This window comes from Bubalus kerabau, chromosome 13 (assembly GCF_029407905.1).
Source record: "Bubalus kerabau isolate K-KA32 ecotype Philippines breed swamp buffalo chromosome 13, PCC_UOA_SB_1v2, whole genome shotgun sequence".
Classification (NCBI taxonomy): Eukaryota; Metazoa; Chordata; class Mammalia; order Artiodactyla; family Bovidae; genus Bubalus; species Bubalus kerabau.
Window position 1 is genome coordinate 14,555,449 of NC_073636.1, and position 18,817 is coordinate 14,574,265.

The following is an 18,817-nucleotide window of genomic DNA, read 5'->3' on the forward strand; positions in this document are numbered from 1 at the left end:
CCTCTCCCCTCAGAGGTATGACTGAGTCATACTTGAGTCTCCAGAAACTGCATGCTGAAGGCGGGAGGGTTGTGCAAAATCCCACTTCCTTGCCACAGGGTGGGAGAGGCTCTGCAGTTCTATTTCAGTTACAGAGAATCATAAAGACACTAAAGCTAAACTTTTGGAACCTCATTCCTGCTTATATTCTCCGTCTTCTTTACCCCACTTTCCTGAACCCCTTACAAGTTTCTCCTGATAGTATTCCCTCTGTAAAACACTCACAAATAATCCCTCCAGAAGAAAAGCCTAGCAAACAAATAAACAAAAAAAACAAACCCAGCAACTACAAAAACCCAAATACAACTCTGCCCCAGACTTTGCTTCAGAGAATCTATCCTAAGACAGATGTCAAAATAACTGTTAGATCAATTAAAAAATTTTTTTTTCAAAATATGAAAGAAAAATGGGTGACAATATTATTTCAAGAAGAAAGAAATTAAAGCTAATAACGAAATGCACAGTTACAGATTTGACATTTTAAAATTCTAAAGACAAGATTTAAAAGTCAAACTGGAGGAAACTTGGAACATATTTGAGAATCAAGGAATTAATATATTTTAAATACACCAAAAAAAAAAAAATTCAGCAGCCCAGGCAGAAATGCTAAAAAAATATAATTCTGAAAGAGAAAGGGAAATGGGCAGCACAATAAAACAAACACCCAGTTTATAGCAATGTGGGGCTATGTTTTGGTATATATTTTTTTCTTTTTGAAAATGATAATGTTCAACACTGATAAGAACTAGGGTAAAAGCTATTTTCACACAATGAAGGTAGGACTGGAAATTGGCATTTACTATCTGGTAGGCATTTTTGTAGTATGCTACTTAAAGTTACGTACATTCTTTAATGCAGAAATTCCACTTTTATCTATTAGTTTTCAGCAATTAGATATATGGTTCAAAGTTTTTAAATAGAATTTTAATTGTACTATTGCATACTACATGAAGAAGTTGAAAAAGCCTCAATGCTAATGTATTGAATGACTACGTGAAGGTGAAATTATAGCTCTTATATTTTCAGTTATTATGTTATTCAATCTCATTATATGCTATTTGTGGATATATTATTATTATTCACATTTGCAAAGAGGGTGGCTAAGTTTCAGGAAAGTAAAATGACACCCAAAGTCACAAGGTTGTTTAATTTCTAGAGGAACCATCCCATATTTTCAAACTCAGTCAATAGGCAATACTGGCTCTGCTTGGCCTGATATAAAACACAACCATTTAAAACTCATATTATGCAAATGCATTTGTGGATATTAAGCATGTTCAAAATCTCTTGCTAAGTAAAATAATAATATAGAAAATAGCACATACAGTAGAGAACATCTTTTCGTATAAACAAAAGTTGTAAAAGCAAATATATTCTCCTATCAGGAACTGTTTAACAGAGTTGTAAACATTTTTAGGAGATGAAGGTTCCATCCCTGGGTCAGGAAGATCCCCTGGAGAAGGAAATGGCAACTCAGTCCAGTATTCTTGCCTGGAAAATTGCATGGACAGAGGAGCCTGGTCAGCTACAGTCCATGGAGTCACAAGAACTGGACATGACTTAGCAACTAAACCATCATCACTACGATTACGTAAAAATATGAAACTTCTACAGGAATAAAGACTGTATGGAGTCAAAAGATCTGTAGGCAGAAGTGCTGGCTACATTATTTGTGAAGAGCTGGCTTCCACTGATCAGCACTGCTGATTCACTTGCGGATCGGCTAAGAACTCCAGAAGTAATTTCCAGTGAGCCCAGTTCTTTCTTGTTTCCTGAATGTTTTGGCTTTAGAGATCTGTGCTGCACCGTTCTAATGGTTTTGCAAGACTTTAACTCTCTCCATCAAATTATTTCCTTCTACTACTAAAGGTAGCTTCTATTTACCTGGCTGATAAGAGATCTCTCTGACAATTGACTGGGGCTAATATTTATCTTACTCCCTTTCACAGCAACTTTGTAGGCCCTGAGTACCATGCCCATAAATGACAGCTGGAAGATTCCACCCTCCATTCAGCTTTCCCTCTTTTCCTGCTAAACAGAAAGACTAATTCCACCTACACTTAACACTTTAATCTTAGTATCTTCTCATTTCTCATGACATCATCTTCTCATACTCAGAATGGCATTCCAAGGCTGCTTATTTCCATTCTAAGGGCTTTCTTAGTAGCAGTTAATTACCTGGCCCCTCCCAAAAGGTGAGACTTGAAAACACTGCCTAGGAGAATTTTCAGTTTATTTTCTGTGTCAAGTATGCTTAACTTGTATAACTGTCAAACAATAAACACATAATGCTCATTACAACTTTGACTCTATTTCGTCACTTTCCAACACTAGGTCAATAGTTTCATTCTCACTCTTTTCTGTTGGTAGGAAATGGGAAAAGAAAGAGAAAAAAAGAGAAGATAGAGAAACAAAGCAAACAAGAAAAAGAGAGAAGCCATTCTCTTCTATTCTTTGTTTTTTTGTTACCAAGTTGTGTCTTACTCTTTGCGATCCCATGGACTGCAGCACGCCAGGCTCCTCTGTTGTCTATTCTCTCCTGGAGTTTGCTCAAATTCCTGTCTATTCATTTGGTAAAGCTATCTAACCATCTCATCTTCTGCTGCCCCCTTCTCCTTTTGCCTTCAACCTTTCCCAGCATCAGGGTTTTATCCAATGAGTCAGCTCTTCACACCAGGTGGCCAAAGTATTGGAGCTTCAGCATCAGTCCTTCCAATGAATATTCAGGGTTGATTTCCTTTAGAATTGACTGTTTGGATCACCTTGCAGTTCGAGGGACTCTCAAGAGTCTTCTCCAGCATCACAATTTAAAAGCAACAATTCTTTGGCACTCAGTCTTTCTTATGGACCAACTCTCCCATCTGTACACGGAAAAACCATAGCTTTGATTATACAAACTTTGTCAGCAAAGTGATGTCTCTAAAATTCTGTCTAGGTTCATCATAGTTTTCCTTCCTAGGGGCAAGCATCTTAATTTCATGGCTGCAGTCACGGTCTGCGGTGATTTTTGGAGCCCAGGAAAATAAAACCTGTCACTGCTTCCACTTTTTCCCCTTTCATTTGCCCTGAAGTGATGGGATCAGATGCCATGATCTTAGTTTTTTGAATGTTGGATTTCAAGCCAGCTTGTTCACTCTCCTCTTTCACTTTTATCAAGAGGCTCTTTAGTTCCTTGTCACTTTCTTCCATTAGCGTGGTATTATCTGCATATCTGAGGTTATTGATATTTCTCCCAGCAATCTTGATTTCGGTTTGTGATTCATTCAGCCCTGCGTTCCGCATGATGTATTCTGCATAAGCAAGGTGACAACATACAACCTTGCCGTACTCCTTCAATCAGTTGTTCCATGTCTGGTTCTGTTGCTTCTATGCTTAGATGCTAACTTCTGATTACACACTAAAGAAACTTTATCTAGATAGAATTCAGTAAATACTTATTGATTTGATTGGATTTTCTCTTACTGATAGAGCTCACATTTCTGGTTTCACCTTGCCAAGAAATCATAGTAAATTTTGTGGCAAGCCCACTTCTCATCCTTTACCTTTTTTTCTTTCCTCCTGTTAGGAATGTTTCCAAAAGCACATGAAGATGACCAACAGTAAACCTCTAGTTGTTTAATGAAAAACAATGAAAAGGGATACAAGTCCAGAAGTGTTACTAGCTACTTAGAAATAAGTAAAGTGGGCTTACTTTCAAATATCATACAAGCAAAATTATAGAAGGGAAAAAATTATTCCTATTCCCCCCAAAATATCACACTAAATAAGGAGCCTTTCTTAAATGATTGTCTTTGGAAACTCAGAAATCTAAAAATAATTCACAGTGCACATTAAAAAATGTTCTGTAATGAAATTAATTTATTCCTGGTATTATTCCATCCGCTAAAACATGTATAGGAATTATGAGTAGAAAGCAAACATTTTCCCCAGCGTTTGCTTCTTTCCCTGTGGATAAAAGCATACAGAATGCATGCACATCCCATAATAGCCAGCAGAGGGAAGCAGAGAACTTCTCCTGGTGGTTGCTACCCAGCTGTCTTTGTTTCTGCTGTTTTAACTTTGTGTACAGAACAATCATGGAGCTGTCAACCCAAATTAGCACAGAAATGCATGGAATCTGTTCAGTCCAAACCACCTCCTTTCTCCAAAAATTGTTCTTCAGTTTATTGTAGCACATTGAGTTATGAAAGGGATATTTGCATGTTCGAAATTAATTACATATAAAATGTGAAAAGGCAAAGAAAAGCACGTGGGCTTTGAAAATGCATGCATTATTTCTTTAGAAAATTCTTCACTATAGGAAGCGTCTAAGATATGATCAAATGGGACTACTCCCAGGTTTCTTCTTACTGACTTAGCATTATAATAATATGTACATATTTTTGACTAAGACTTTTCCAATTAAATGAAAAAGAAAATGGAAATCATTATAGCTGACTTCCCTTTACCGTAGATTTGCACTGACTGCGTTATGTATTTCAGAGAGGTGCTCCAAAAGGAGACAGGAAAGGCATTACAAAGTCACTTTAAAAATTTCCCAAGTCATTCAAAAAGCATTCTCCCTTGTGTATATGTTGTAGCCACGCATTCTGGGAAACAAACTCACTCAGAAGGACAATGTAGATAGTGGAGTGCCGTTTATTATACCGGCGGGCCCAAGGCAGAGTCTCCTCTCAGCCAAGGACCCCGACCAGTTTTTGTGAAAACCTTATACACCCTAGGTGTACTTGCCAAAACTCATCTCCCCAAATTTTTTAAAACTAGTCTGGACAAGGTAAAAAAGAGATATGATCAAAGTTAACACATGATTCATGTGTCACAAGACTAGATAAACAGTGGATATTTATCAATAGGCTTGTGGTCATATCCTGATAAACATAATGGAATTTACCACTTTGTTCTGTTACAGAGATAATTAGCATATTCTTTTAGGCAACGGAGAGTCCAAGTATGAGTCTGAGGCTCTTTTATTGGGGCGTCTGGTTTTTCATTGCTATGCCATTTCTATAGACGCCGGGCACAAAGTTCAGAGTCCATTGGGAGGGTGACCATGCGTGTAGCCTAATGTTTGCAGCCTGGCCTAAGATGAAGTCCAGCTCTGTCTGTTTCCTCCTTCATATATACAAGCTATTTGTCTAGAATTGTCTATAAAACTCTTTAAAAATATTGAAATTAATACATTTTGCACATTAAATAAAAATAATGCCATAACTTTTTTTTAATTCTAATTTTCAGTTCTTAAATCTATGAAATTAAATGTATTATGCTGCTCTTTTGGCTGGGTTACAATGTTTTTTATTAAGCACATTTATTATTTTTTATCTATTATTTATCATTATGTACATTTTTATGTGCATTACTGAGGGGCAGAGAGAACATTAACCAGAATACTTGAAAAGCTACTTATGGATTTGAACTGGATTTTTGCACTGTATGCTTCTGAAAAGTTCATTCTGTTACATGTAAATGTAAACAACAGAAAGCAACTTTGACTAATTAAGACATTAAAAATTTTCATGAAAGTAATATCTGATTACTTGCACACCAGGAGCAACACCTGCAATTACATGTACAAGGGGATGGTCTGAAATTTATTTATCCCCAGGACTTCTGACCTACCTCCTTCCTTTTCTTATTACTCAACACCAGAGCCAACAATGGTTAACAAAAAATCATATATATTCCTAATAGGTTGAAAATGAGTTGTAAGTATTTACTTCTGCTTCCCTGGCATCTAAAGAAAATGAAAGGGAAGGTGTTAGTTCCTCAGTTGTGTCTGATGCTTTGCCATCCCATAGTCTGTCCATGGTATTCTCTAGGGAGGAATACTGGAGTGGGTTGCCTGTATTATTAAATTTCCAGGTTTCATGAAAAAATAAATCTACAAGACATACCAAACAGCTGTAGCCCAAACACCAAAAAGCAAAGCAAAATAAAACCAAACAGTAACTAGAAACCGTTCCTAAGGAAGCTTAGGCATTGGATTTATTAGATAAAGACTTAAAAACAGTCATTATAAACATATTCAAATAACTAAGGGAATCATGTTTACAGAACCAAAGGAAAGTATGAGAATGATGTGTTACTAAATAGAAAATATCAATAAAGACATAGAAACTGTGAGAAAGAGAAAAATAAAAGCACTGGAGTTCAAAAGTACATGAAATAAAATTTTAAAAAATCACTAGAGAGGCAAAATAATTAAGATTATCCAGGGTAAGTAACAAAAAGGGAAAAAAGAACAAAATTAAACCATGAATACACACTCTCAGAGATTTACTAGACACAATACATTATATGAACATAATCACATGGGAAGTATCTAAAAATTAAGAAAGAGAAAAAGGTCAGACTATTTGAGGAAATAATGTTCTAACTTCAATTTGATTAAAAAAACCAACAATCTATCATATATATCCAAGCATTTCAACACTCGTCAAGCAGAATTAAATCTAAGAGATCCACACCTGAGCACATCACAGTCAAAATGCCAAAAATCAAGGGTAAATTATTGATAGCAGTGAAGTAAACGTGACTCATTATGTAAGAGTGATCTTAAGATTAACAGTTGGCATCTCATCAGAAATTATGGATGTCAGAAAGTAATGGGATGATATATTAAAATTGCTGAAAGAATAATAAAGGAAGCCCAAGTATTTACTGAATACTATGTAATACTGTTAAAAGGAAATAAAGACATCCCATCTTTATAAATCAGAAAGCTTGTTGACAACAACATTCTCAAAATTGATCTGCAGATTCATTGCAATCTCTCAAAATCTCAGCTAGCTCTTATTCAGAAATTGGTTAGTTCTTTCTAACTTTCTTATGGAAATGCATGGTACTCTGAACCTAAAACAATTTTGAAAAAGGAAAAAAAATGAGAGGTCTTCTACTTTCTTGTTTCAGAAGTTACTACAAAGCTACACTAATCAAGCCAGTGTGATTGTGACTTAGGCTAGACCCGTAAATCAAGGAGCATACTTGACCCCAGAAATATATGTATTCATTCATGATCAAATAAGTTATACAGTGATACCAAAAAATTCAGTGTGGAGAATAGTGTTTTCGACAAATGGTCCTGAAACAACAAGGCATTCACACACATATGAATGAATTTGGACCTGTACTTCACATCATATACAAAAAATCCATTTAAAAAGTATCAGAGACCTATATGTAAGATATATAACCATAAACTTCTTAGAAAAAAATCATAGGAGTAAATATTCATGAACTTGAATTATGCAATAGTTTCTGCTATCAAAAAAGCAATATCGTCAAAAAAAAAAGTGAAGCCATAACTCATAGAATAGGAGAAAGTCTTTGCAAATCATGTTTGATAAGGGGTTTGCATCTGGAATATAAAAAATAAGAATTACAACTCAACCATAAAAAGACAAATAACCCAGTTAAAAACAGGCAAAGATTTGAATAGATGTTTCTCCAAAAACAATTAACAAATGGCTAACAAGCACAAGATGCTCAACCTCACTAGTTATTTGGGAAATACAAGTTAGGTTTCCCATGAGGTAGCACTTCATACCCACTGAGATGGCTAAAATAAAATGAAACAAAACAAGTGCTGATAAAGATATGGAGATAATGTAAAGTTGACAGTCTCTCAAAAAGTTAAACACAGAACTACCATTTGATATACTTGTAGGTATACACCTAAGAGAATTAAAAACATATGCCACATAGAAACTTGCGCAGGAATGTTCAGAGCAGCATTATTTGTAATAGGTTAAAAGTGGAGACAACCCAAATAATTAACCAATGATAGACGGAGAAGTCAGATGTAGTATATCTGTATAATAGAATATTATTTGACATTAGAAAGGTATAAATTACATTATACAGCATAAAAGAACAATGAAAATATTATGCTAAAAGAAAAAAATACTATCACAAAAAGCTGCATACTTTAGGATTTGATTTACCTGAAGTGGTTAGTATGGTCAGTTCTAGGAGATAGAAAACAGATTAGTGGTTCCCAGTGCTAAGGGAAGGGGGAGTGACTACTTATAGGTATAAATTTTTTTTGGAGGGTAATAAAATTTTTCTAAAATAGATAATACTGATATTTTCATAACTTTAAATATATTAAAGACACTGAACTGTGTATGTCATATAATGAATGTTGCAGTATGTGCATTATATCTCAATAAGCTGCTTTTAAAATAAAAACAGTCAGTTTAGTCGTTCAGTTGTGTCTGACTCCTTGCGACCCCATGAATCGCAGCACGCCAGGCCTCCCTGTCCATCACCAACTCCCGGAGTTCACTCAGACTCACGTCCATTGAGTCAGTGATGCCATCCAGCCATCTCATCCTCTGTTGTCCCCTTCTCCTCTTGCCCCCAATCCCTCCCAGCATCAGAGTCTTTTCCAATGAGTCAACTCTTCGCATGAGGTGCCCAAAGTACTGGAGTTTTAGCTTTAGCATCATTCCTTCCAAAGAAATCCCAGGGCTGATCTCCTTCAAAATGGACTGGTTGGATCTCCTTGAGGTCCAAGGGACTCTCAAGAGTCTTCTCCAATACCACAGTTCAAAAGCATCAATTCTTCGGTGCTCAGCTTTCTTCACAGTCCAACTCTCACATCCATACATGACTACTGGAAAAACCATAGCCTTGACTAGATGAACCTTTGTTGGCAAAGTAATGTCTCTGCTTTTCAATATGCTGTCTAGGTTGGTCAAAACTTTCCTTCCAAGGAGCAAGCGTCTTTTACTTTCATGGCTGCAATCACCACCTGAAGTGATTTTGAAGCCCCAAAAAATAAAGTCAGCCACTGTTTCCACTGTTTCCCCATCTATTCACCATGAAGTGATGGGACCAGATGCCATGATCTTCGTTTTCTGAATGTTGAGCTTTAAGCCGACTTTTTCACTCTCCTCTTTCACTTTCATCAAGAGGTTTTTTAGCTCCTCTTCACTTTCTGCCATAAGGGTGGTGTCATCTGTATATCTGAGGTTATTGATATTTCTCCTGGCAATCTTGATTCCAGCTTGTGCTTCTTCCAGCCCATTAACTAAAATGGAAAATTTGATAATATTTTTGTACTAGGAACATCTTGAGGGGAAACATCCACCATATAGCATGTGGTATGATAGGGAATGTAGGTCCCCAGGGTCTCTGAAAAATTTCTTTAGCTAAAGAATCATTGACGCATACTAAACATTTTATTTTACTTTTGGAAGTATCAGATAAACCAGGTAGGATGTTGGCCAAGATTTACAAACTCTTTCCCAGGATGTTAATGCTCCTTCTGAGCTTTAACAGAACATGTGAAATTCAAGATAGCAGCTACACTTTTTAAAAGGAGTTTGCTAAAATCACTGGCAGGTCTGTTCTTAGGGAAAGACTGGACAGCCTGAGATCATTGCCATTCATTCATTAAAGTGTTTCAAGCAGAACTTTGCCAAATATTGGTGATTAGGAACCAAATGAAATATGTACTCCACCTTCACAACTTAAAGTCAGGTGAGAAAAAAGCTAAGCCTATAAATGAAAAATTGTTGAACAGAACCTTAAATTTTATACTGGAGACATATGTTTGGCTCAGTGTAAACATAAAGGGTAAAGTATGAATAGTAGCTTTGTTTGGGTGAATCATCGGAAATTCACAGCAACACAAATTGAACATAATCAAAGGAAAATGTTAAGGTCGCAAATGAGATATTTCAGACAGGACGTTGAACGCATCTTCGGAAATCTGCTGCAATACTGACTTTCTCCTTTTGGAGGCAGTAGAACACAGTGGCGTCATCTGTAAACTACACTGTCATCCGGGCTTCTCTATATCACAGTTGTGTGTTCTGCTGCTGCTGCTGCTGCTGCTGCTAAGTCGCTTCAGTCGTGTCTGACTCTGTGCGACCCCATAGATGGCAGCCCACCAGGCTCCCCCGTCCCTGGGATTCTCCAGGCAAGAACACTGGAGTGGGTTGCCATTTCCTTCCCCAAAGCATGAAAGTGAAGAGTGAAAGTGAAGTCACTCAGTCGAGTCCGACTCTTAGCGACCCCATGGACTGCAGCCCACCAGGTAGATTATATAAACTCTCTATGCTTTCATTTCCACATCTGCAAAGTGGAGATAATACTAGTACTTATCTCATAGGGTTGCAATAAAAATTAAACTTATGCATAGAAAGAACTTGGAATATCACATGGTCCACAGTTCAGTTCAGTCGCTCATTCGTGTCCGACTCTTTGCGACCCCCATGGACTGCAGCATGCCAGGCTTCCCTGTCCATCACCAACTCCCTGAGTTCACTCAAACTCACGTCCATCGAGTCAGTGATGCCATCCAACCATCCCATCCTCTGTCGTCCCAGTCTCCTCCTGCATTCAATCTTTCCCAGCATCAGGGCCTTTGCCAATGAATCAGTTCTTTGCATCACGTTGCCAAAACATTGGAGTTTCAGCTTCAGCATCAGTCCTTCCAATGAACACTCAGGACTGATCTTTAGGATGGACTAGTTGGATGTCCTTGCAGTCCAAGGGACTCTCAAGAGTCTTCTCCAACACCGTAGTTCAAAAGCATCAATTCTTTGGCACTCAGCTTTCTTTATAGTGCAACTCTCACATCCATACATGACTACTGGGAAAAAAGCTTTGACTAGATGGGCCTTTGTTGGTAAAGTAATGTCTCTGCTTTTTAATATGCTGTTTAGGTTGTCCATAGCTTTTCTTCCAAGGAGCAAGCATCTTTTAATTTCATGTTGAAATTTAATTTCTCAATTTAATTTCAGTCACCATCTGCAGTGATTTTGGACCCCCCAGAAATGAAGTCTGTCACTGTTTCCATTGTTTCACATCTATTTTCCATGAAGTGATGGGACCAGATGCCATGATCTTTGTTTTCAGAATGTTGAGTTTTAAGCCAACTTTTTCACTCTCCTCTTTCACTTTCAATAACAAGAGGCTCTTTTGTTCTTCTTTGCTTTTTGCCATAAGGGTGGTGTCATCTGCATACCTGAGGTTATTGATATTTCTCCCAACAATCTTGATTCCAGATTCTGCTTCATACAGCCCATCATTTCTCATGATGTACTCTGCATATAAGTTAAATAGCAGGGTGAAAATACATAGCCTAGATGTACTCCTTTCCTGATTTGGAACCAGTCTGTTGTTCCATGTCCAGTTCTAACTATTGCTTCATGACCTGCATACAGATTTCTCAGGAGGCAGGTCAGGTGGTCTGCTATTCCCATCTCTTTCAAATTTTCCACAGTTTGCTGTGATCCACACAGTCAAAGGCTTTGCCATAGTCAATAAAGCAGAAGTAGATGTTTTTCTGGAACTCCCTTGTTTTTTTTGATGATACAATGGATGTTGGCAATTTGATGTCTAGTTCCTCTGCTTTTTCTAAATCTGGCTTGAACATCTGGAAGTTCATGGTAGACATACTGTTGAAGCCTAGCTTGGAGAATTTTGAGCATTACATTGCTAGCATGTGAGATGAGTGCAATTGTGCAATAGTTTGAACATTCTTTGGCATTGCCTTTCTTTGGGATTGGAATGAAAACTGAGCTTTTCCAGTCCTGTGGCCATTGCTGAGTTTTCCAGATTTCCTGGCTGCTTTTCTTGCTGCCAGTTTTCCTGGAAAATTGAATGCAGGACTACCACAGTATCATCTTTTAGGAATTAAAATACCTCAACTGGAATTCCATCACCTCCACTAGCTATATTCCTAGTGATACTTCCTAAGGCCCACTTGACTTCACATTCCAGGATGTCTGGCTCTAGGTGAGTGATCACACCATCGTGGTTATCTGGGTCGTGAAGATCTTTTTTGTATCATTCTGTGTATTCTTGCCACCTCTTCTTAATATCTTCTGCTTCTTTAAGGTCCATACCATTTCTGTCCTTTATCGAGCCCATCTTTGCATGAAATATTCCCTTGGTATCTCTAATTTTCTTGAAGAGATCTCTAGTTTTTCCCATTCTATTGTTTTCCTCTATTTCTTTAAATTGATCTCTGAGGAAGGCTTTCTTATCTCTCCTTGCTATTCTTTGGATCGCTGCATTCAAATGGGTATATCTTTCCTTTACTCCTTTGCCTTTTGTTTCTCTCCTTTTTTTCAGCTATTTGTAAGCCCTCCTCAGACAACCATTTTGCCTTTTTGCATCTTTTTTTTGGTGATGGTCTTGATCCCTGGCTCCTGTACAATGTCACAAACCTCTGTCCATAGTTCTTCAGGCACTCTGTCTATCAGACCTAATTCCTTGAATCTACTTGTCACTTCCACTGTATAATCATAAGGGATTTGATTTAGGTCATACCTGGATGTCCTAGTGGTTTTCCCTATTTTCTTCAATTTAAGTCTGAATTTGGCAATAAGGAGTTTATGATCTGAGCCACAGTCAGCTCCCAGTCTTGGTTTTGCTGACTGTATAGAGCTACTCCATCTTTGGCTGCAAAGAATATAATCAATCTGATTTCGGTGTTGACCATCTGGGGATGTCCATGTGTAGAGTCATCTCTTGTGTTGTTGGAAGAGGGTGTTGCTAGGACCAGTGCATTCTTTTGGCAAAACTCCGTTAGCCTTTGACCTGCTTCATTTTGTAGTTCAAGGTCAAATTTGCCTGTTACTCCAGGTATCTCTTGACTTCTTACTTTCGCATTCCAGTTCCCTGTAATGAAGAGGGCATCTTTTTTGGGTATTAGTTGTAGCAGGTCTTGTAGGTCTTCACAGAACCATTTAACTTCAGCTTCTTCAGCATTACTGCTCAGGGCATAGACTTGGATTACTGTGATATTGAATGGCTTGCCTTGGAAATGAACAGAGATCATTCTGTCATTTTTGAGATTGCACTCAAGTATTGCATTCCGGACTCTTTTGTTGACTATGATGGCTACTCCATTTCTTTTAAGGGATTCTTGCCCACAGTAGTAGATATAATGGTCATCTGAGTTAAATTCACTCATTCCAGTCCATTTTAGTTCACTGATTCCTAAAATATCAATGTTCATTCTTGCCATCTCCTGTTTGACCACTTCCAATTTACCTTGATTCATGGACCTAACATTCCAGGTTCCTATGCAATATTGCTCTTTGCGGCATTGGACTTTACTTCCATCACCCATCACATCCACAACTGGGTGTTGTTTTTGCTTTGGCTCCATCTCTTCTTTCTTTCTGGAGCTATTTCTCCACTTTTCTCCATTAGCATTTTGGGCACCTACCGACCTGCAGAGTTTTTCTTTCAATGTCATGCCTTTTTGCCTTTTCCACAGTTAGTGCTTTAATAAATGCTAGTCAGAAGCTAGCGCTGATGTGTCATTTCCTAGATTGTGGATTGCTAGTGGCTTCTTGGAGCTTACCACTTACTCAACAATATGGCATAAGGCACAAAGCAAATTTCACAGCTGCATATGCTGCTGTATAATTTTTAGGTAAAGTTGCCATCTCATTTTTTTTTTCTGGGTTCTCTGCCCACTCCTCTCTTTTCTTATCCCACACTTCCAGAAGTTTCAGTATCAGCATACAGGTAAAATCTGAAGGGGACTTGCTTTGCTTACGATTTGAGTCAGGGCAATTTATCTGCAATGAAAAGACAAAACTAATATGCTTGTGATTGAAAAATTATGTTATGGAACAGAAATGATCATAGGTAGTAAGCAAGTGTGGACATCATTTTCCATCAAATGAGAGTGTGAAAAGTATCATGAAAGCCATTCTCATGTGCCTATGTCCAAACAGAATATTAGCATGATTGAATTAAATCCAAACCTTTAGACTTTTTAAGCAGTTTGGGAGATATAACCATATATAAGGATCCTGATGATCCCAAGTTTTAATATAACTATTGGACTCTATGTAGATTGAGAAGTACTTGTTAGTAGAGACATTTGTTTTTCTTCACTTCCAGCTGTGCTGGAATTTGTGCTTTTTTAGGTTAAATTCAAGAGGAGAATTTCAGGTCTTGGTATCAATTCTGTTTCTAGGAGGCAAGAAATAAAGGTGGAATAGAAGAAAAATGTAGGTATATGGCACCCCACTCCAGTACTCTTGCCTGGAAAATCCCATGGACGGAGGAGCCTGGTGGGCTGCAGTCCATGGGGTCCCTAGGAGTTGGACACGACTGAGTGACTTCACTTTCACTTTCATGCATTGGAGAAGGAAATGGCAACCCACTCCAGTATTCTTGCCTGGAGAATCCCAGGGACAGAGGAGCCTGATGGGCTGCCGTCTATGGGGTCACACAGAGTCGGACACGACTGAAGTGACTTAGCAGCAGCAGCAGCAGCAGGTATTAGAAACATGTATGCATATCCAACAATTGTTAGTGAAGAAAAAAAATGAGTTTTTACCTGTAAAAATGAACTAAATTTACATACAGTCCAATAGTCATTAAAGAACTTGGGGCCTTCAGAATCTCTCTATGTAAGTACACCTATCAAACCTTCAAAGATTTGTATCTATAATAGTGTCCATTTAATTCAGTGGTTTTTAAGCACCTATGTAGTATATGCTAACATTTTATGAAGCAAAGATGGATATGAAACAATCTGTGCCTTTTGAAGTTACCAGTATTATCTGAAAATAGATTACAACAAAGGGTTAATTACCATACATCTTTTTGTGTGTGTGTCAGCAGAGAAGTTTCCTGTTTTTTTTTAAAGTACTCTTTATCACTGAATTTTACATCCATTTTCAAAGTTAAATTAACAAATAACAATCCCTCAAAACAACATTTAAGCAATCTGTCAATTCATTCAAAACAGGTATCTGTCAGCATGTTAGTGACAGTACCAGCTGGTGAGCTAAAATTGTATCTACTCAATTGTTATTCTGTCATGATGAGAGAAACTATCTAAAATAATATAATTACCTGGCTTGTGAATTTCCATAATTTTTAAAGTGTTAGGTTGCAGCTACTAAAAAAAAATATAGACTTTTTTTTTTCTTTTAATCCCATCCTGATTCCTTCCTGGGCTGAGAGCATAAACTCTTGCTTTTTAAAGGAATGTCAAATTAATCCCACAAATAATTTGCCACTGCCTATGTTATATGGGAAAATTACCATATATCTCAAGACAATCAAGAACATCTCATATCTGAGATTCCAGGATATCATATGAATGTGTGTTATACATTATCTCTTCAGCAGAGATGATCCTAAAGCTATTTTATCCAAAGAGTCTCTCTGCTTGAGTAAAATGTCATTTAGCCAAAGATCTCAGCTGCTTACCCCCCTTATATCCTTGAAATTTATTTTTAGGAAAAGACATATCTCATTATCTATAAATAATTTTTAAATGAAGCCACAGCTGCTGATTCTTATCTTAGTCTTTGGTAGGAAATCTTTGTTTTCTTAGGAACTCAAAGAATGAATTGAGGATTAAGAGACAGAACAGGTATAATGACTTACTGGACAACCATATCTTGAAGGATTATATCTTAAGCAAAATTTTTAATTGGAAAAAATGACTTAGAAATATAAAAGATAGTACTACAGTTGGTAAAGTTTTTCTTCACTGGGGTAGGAGTTAGTAATTGTGAAAATACAACCCAGTTCTTATAAGAAAACATCAATCATTTTATTCTCACAAAACACTAAAAGATAAACACAAATTCATTCTTTGTCTCTCATTTGGAGATTAAATTGACCTGCCTTTTTACTGTGGTTTAACTTTGATATAAGTGGTTAGCTTTTCAGCAATAGCAATACCTTTGCTGGAGAAGAATTCAATACCTTTCTCTGGAGGTATACTAGTATATAGTATCTTGCCTTCCAAAGCTGGTATATAGGCTTATTTTTTCACATGGATCACAGCCTTGTCTAAATCAATGAAACATTGGACCATGCCATGTAGGGCCCCCAAGACAGACAGGTCATGGTGGAGAGTCCTGACAAAATGTGGTCCAGTGGAGAAGGGAATGGCAAACCACTTCAGCATTTTGGCTTTGAGAACCCCATGAATAGTATGAAAAGGCAAAAAAGATATGACACTAAAAGATGAACTCCCCAGGTTGGTAGGTGCCCAATATGTTACTGAAGAAGAGCAGAGAAATAGCTCCAGAAGGAATGAAGAGGCTGAGTCAAAGCAGAAATGATGCACAGTTGTGATTGCATCTGTTGATGAAACTAAAGTCCAATGCTGTAAAGATTGCATAGGAACCTGGAATGTTAGGTCCATGAATCAAGGTAAATTGGAAGTGGTCAAATAGGAGACGGTAAGAGTGAACTTTGACATTTTTGGAATCAGTGAACCAAAATGGACAAGAATTGGCAAGTTTAATTCAGATGATTATATTATATTTGCATATTATATTATATACATCATTATATATTATAATTATATATTATATGCATTGTTATATATTATAATTATATTATATATTATACAGTAAAGCTAATTATATCTATTGCTGTGGGCAAGAATCACTTAGAAGAAATGAAGTAGCACTCATAGTCAACAAAAGAGTCCAAAATGCAGTACTTCAGTGAAATCTCAAAAAATGACAGAATGATCTCTGTTCATTTCCAAGGCAAACCATTCAATATCACAGTAATCCGAGTCTATGTTGCAACTAGAAATGCTAAAAGCTGAACAGTTCTATGAAGACCTACAAGACCTTCTAGAACTAACACCAAAAAAAGATGCCCTTTTCATCATAGGGGACTGGAATGCAAAAGTAGGAAGTTACGAGATACCTGGAATAACAGGCAAGTTCGGCCTTGCAGAACAAAATGAATCAGGGCAAAGGCTAATAGAGTTTTGCCAAGGGAACCCACTGATCATAGCACACACCCTCTTCCAACAACACAAGAGATGACTCTACACATGGACATCACCAGATGGTCAACAATGAAATCAGATTATATTCTTTGCAGCTAAAGATGGAGAAGCTCTATACAGTCAGCAAAAATAAGACAGGGAGCTGACTGTGGCTTAGATCATGAGCTCCTTATTGCCAAATTCAGACTTAAATTGAAGAAAGTAGGGAAAACCACTAGGTCATTCAGGTATGACCTAAATCAAATCCCTTATACAGTGGAATTCCACAGATTATACAGTGGAAGTGACAAGTAGATTCAAGGAATTAGATCTAATAAAGTGCCTGAATAACTATGGACAGAGGTTCGTGACATTGTATAGAAGGTGGTGATCAAAACCATCCCCAAGAAAAAGAAATGCAAAAAGGCAAAATGGTTGTGTGAGGAGGCCTTACAAATAGCTAAGAAAAGAAGAGAAGCGAAAGGCAAAGGAGAAACGGAATGATATACCCATCTGAATGCAGAGTTCCAAAGAATAGCGAGGAGAGATAAGAAAGCCTTCCTCAGTGAACAGAAGAAACCTCTACATTTCTTCAAAATACATAATAATAATATAATAATAATCATTGAATTATATGTTCTCTAACCAAAAAATATATATGAAATAAATTAATATCTACCAATAAGTACATATGTACTAGTATTTTTGCTTGGTCTTGTCCTGAACTTTGTAGTAAAAGCCAGTACAAATGCATGAAATAGGAATTCATAAAATTGATAACTGGATAAAAACTAGTAGATGGGCTTGACATGGATAAATGGGCCCAAATATAAAAGCATTTTAAATATGGAAAAGAGTATGAACAACAAGGGTGTTGATATTGAGTTCTTTAAAAGAGGATATAAACTTGCTGATTCAGAAATTCTATATCAACAATGGACAAATATGATTAAATACTAAAAAAAATATGCAAGTCTTTTTTTTAAGACTGGTACTCTGTATCAATTTTATAGACCGGATATTTATGTCTGAATTCTATCTTGGATATTTCCAAAAGGGGGCTTTTAGGAGTTATTTCTTCATCATATTAATAGATTCTAGTTAGGCATAAACTTTTAAAGAAAAATAAGCCAACCTAGATTCTGGGATTAAAAAAAAAAAGTTTTGGATGATCCTCTTTGCTGTTGTTCAGTTGCTAAGTTGTGTCTGACTATTTGCAACCCTGTGGATTGTAGCCCATCAGGTTCCTCTGTCCGTGGGATTTCCCAGGCAAGAATACACGAGTGGGTTGCCATTTCCTTCTCCATCTGTCCTTTACATACTTCTTAACTTGCCATACTTATTGCCACAGATCTAGGGTTTCAAATATACTTTTGATTTGGCTCCTTCTATATGTATCACTGAATAAACCCTCATTTTGAATGACTATGTTAGTAACAGGCAGATTGTTAATTTAAATTCCTTGTACTATTGAAAGGCAGCAGAAGGTAGTGGTTTATGTATGGTTATAAAATCTTTTACGGCAACTTAAGATTCATAGAGTGATATTCAAATTCTCATTTCTCAAATCTTGTGCCATAGTGCCTCTGCCCCTCCATTTCTCCAACCCTTCACAAACATTTTTGGAGATCTATTGTGTTCTGGGGCTTCCCTTGTGGCTCAGCTGGTAAAGAATCCACCTGCAGTGCAGGAGACCTGGATTCAATCCCTGGATTGGGAAGATTCTCCTGGAGAAGGGAACAGCTACCCACACCAGTAATCTGGCCTGGAGAATTCCATGGACTCTATAGTCCATGTGATCACAAAGAGTCACACATGACTGAGTGACTTTTAATTTCACTTTCATTTTCATTTTCATTGTGTTCTGAGCACTAGCGATGCTAAAAGAAATGGGAGAAGCCAGACGGCATGGTGTGGTCCCTGAAGGTAGTTTTCCTAGTTTCAGATGTCAGCCTGAGTGATGTATGCACATGTATGTGTATACATACACACATATATAAGATTGTGCATGCTCAGTCATTCGGTCGTGTCCAACTCTTTGTGACC